The sequence below is a fragment of the Engraulis encrasicolus genome, chromosome 17, assembly GCF_034702125.1.
Source record: "Engraulis encrasicolus isolate BLACKSEA-1 chromosome 17, IST_EnEncr_1.0, whole genome shotgun sequence".
NCBI classification, from domain to species: domain Eukaryota; kingdom Metazoa; phylum Chordata; class Actinopteri; order Clupeiformes; family Engraulidae; genus Engraulis; species Engraulis encrasicolus.
In genome coordinates this window covers 27882158-27884657 of record NC_085873.1, presented here as the reverse complement: position 1 = coordinate 27884657, position 2500 = coordinate 27882158, and the positions used below count along the sequence as shown (strand labels likewise).

Here is a 2500-nt window from a genome sequence, read left to right as displayed (position 1 = left end):
TGTACTGCAGTGCCCTCTTTATTTGCAGATGCGACTGCTTTTATTTCCCTCCAAGCCTTTGCGCTTGCGTTCCCAAGGGCACTTCACTAGGCTTATATTAAAACAAACAAAAAAACAAAACCCTGTACATGGAAACCATTGCTTTTGACGCCGTTTGATAAATGTTCCTGCGCCAGTATGAGATTATTATTTTAACTACAGACAGAAATGCCTTCTTTTCTGCACGCTGTGTGTGTACTGTGGGATCTAGATGTTCTTTTTGCGGCTCTAGTAGTGGCGGTGGTGGCTGCGGCTGTCATTTTTTTATGAATGGATCGCTGTTTACACAGCATTGTAATTTTTCAGTTTCTCTTACGCAACCCTAGTCCCGCAGCTCACCCCCACCTTCACCCTTAGCTCTGCTCCAACTCCCCTCCTCTCACCTCTCCCCATCGCCAACCCACTCTCCTCTCCAGCTCCTCTCCTCTCACCTCTCCCCATCGCCAACCCACTCTCCTCTCCAGCTCCTCTCCTCTCACCTCTCCCGATCGCCTCCTCTCCTCTCCTCTCCTCTCCTCTCCTTTCCTCTCCTCTCCTCTCTTCTCTTCTCTCCTCTCCTCTCCTCTCCTCTCCTCTCCTCTCCTCCTCTCCTCTCCTCTCCTCTCCTCTCCTCTCCTCTCCTCTCCTCTCCTCTCCAGCTCCTCTCCTCTCACCTCTCCCCATCGACTCCTCCCCTCTCCTTTCCTCTCCTCTCCTCTCTTCTCTTCTCTCCTCTCTCCTGCTCTCACCTCTCCCCATCGCCGCCACCCCCCATCTGTACATTTCATTGTGAGAGAAGAGGCATAGAGCTGGAAAAGGGCACCTTGTAAATGTCAGTCTGATTAGGACCGTGTCCGTTAGCCCAGGTCTAGCGAGCGGAGCATGGCATGCAACCCATACTCTCTCTCTTCCACCCCCACCCCTTCCCTTATTTTTTTTTAAAAAAACATCTGACGTCAGGAACTTCCACTGAACTGTGAACTCCATGAAATTCACCTACTGGGGCAAGGTTATGCTGAGGTCATGGAGGGAGGCACACAAGCATGAGCGCGTGCACACATAAGCATGTTACATATATGGTACATATGGTATGATGTGTTATATATACTTAATTTTAGTGTGTATTCACAGGCGCTTATATGCCGGGCACAGAGAGAAACAATGTCTCTTTGTGAAGAGGTGGAGGGAAAAAACATTGGAAGGAAGAGAGCGTTCGATCTTGGTGAGAGAGTATAAGGATAGAGAATAAAATTCACTGTAGGCAGCATCGTTTTATGATGCAGTGCCCCCCTACCTTCGTTATAATCACCTGGTCCACGTGGGAGTAGCTGTATTGCAGGGAAATGCAGTATTCCAGGAAATGCACCGAATAAACACATGAAACGCAGCGTGGTGCTCTAGATCCACGATTCCTAACCAGGGGTACGCACACAGTACCACTAGGTACTTGGGCACACTTCAGGGAGTACGTGAAAAAATGTACAAATTCATGGAGCAGCCACATTGGGATAGGCAAAGAGATATAGAGCATGAGTGTGGGGGTACTCATGGAACGACAGAATGGTTTAGGGGGGGGTACACAAGACAGAAAAGGTTGGGAAACATTGCTCTGGAAAACCGACTCCACTGCATTCTGTAAATAATCCGATTTCAGTCTGACAGTAGTAGCTGTATTGCAAGGAATGCACTAAACCAAACACATGAAGCACAGTAAACGTGGTGGTGCTCTAGAAAGCAAACTCTGCTGTTGTGTTTCTCAACGGGGGCGGTACAGCCCCCCAGGGGGTGTTGGAAAGCTGTAGGGGGATGTTGAGAAGGATACATCTGAAAGGGGGCGGTGCTTAGATGCCATTGAGGGGCATTAGTCCATTTAATTTTTGAATACTAAGGGAGGGGGGGCATTGTCAGGCTTATGATGAGGTCAAGGGGGTGTTGGGATGCTTTTGAGGGGGCCAAGGGGGTGTTTGTTCAAAAAAGGTTGAGAACCACTGAGTAGAGTCTACTGCATACTGTAAATAAACCCATTTGAGTCTGACGGTATTCGCATGCCGCGCCATATGGTCACCAGCAGCTCAGGCTGTTGGGTGATGAAAACATCCTCTTGATATGCTGTTTTTTAATATGCCGTACTCTCTAAAAGCATGCTGCTGCTTAAGGATTTTAAAAGAGAAACTGATGGAAGTGGAGAGATGCATGCCATTTTAGAGTGCTCACGTGAAACTGTGACGTGTGATGTCTTGCCAGAATTGCTACCCCAACAGCCTGCCGACAGGGGACCTACGCATGGTTGTCCTGAACCCAGGGAGAGTGGGGTCACCCATCAGGTTAATTCTGGTGCTTAGGAAATTCATGAAGCCATTTTGACTTGAATTCATAGCAGATATGGCACCTCCACTACCTTTGGAAAAGGTAGAAACTTTTGAACGGTTGTATGGTTGAAGTTTCAGCAAGCCAGAAGCCAAGTCAGAAAAAATATCTCTTA

The 2500-nt window shown here is 48.2% G+C and overlaps 1 protein-coding gene across 4 annotated transcripts in view; it reads left to right on the top strand.

Annotated features, from left to right (window-relative positions):
- atrnl1b (attractin-like 1b) overlaps positions 1–2500 on the top strand; it is a 302089-nt gene that overhangs the window by 201626 nt on the left and 97963 nt on the right. The gene's annotated exons all lie outside the window — the stretch shown is intronic.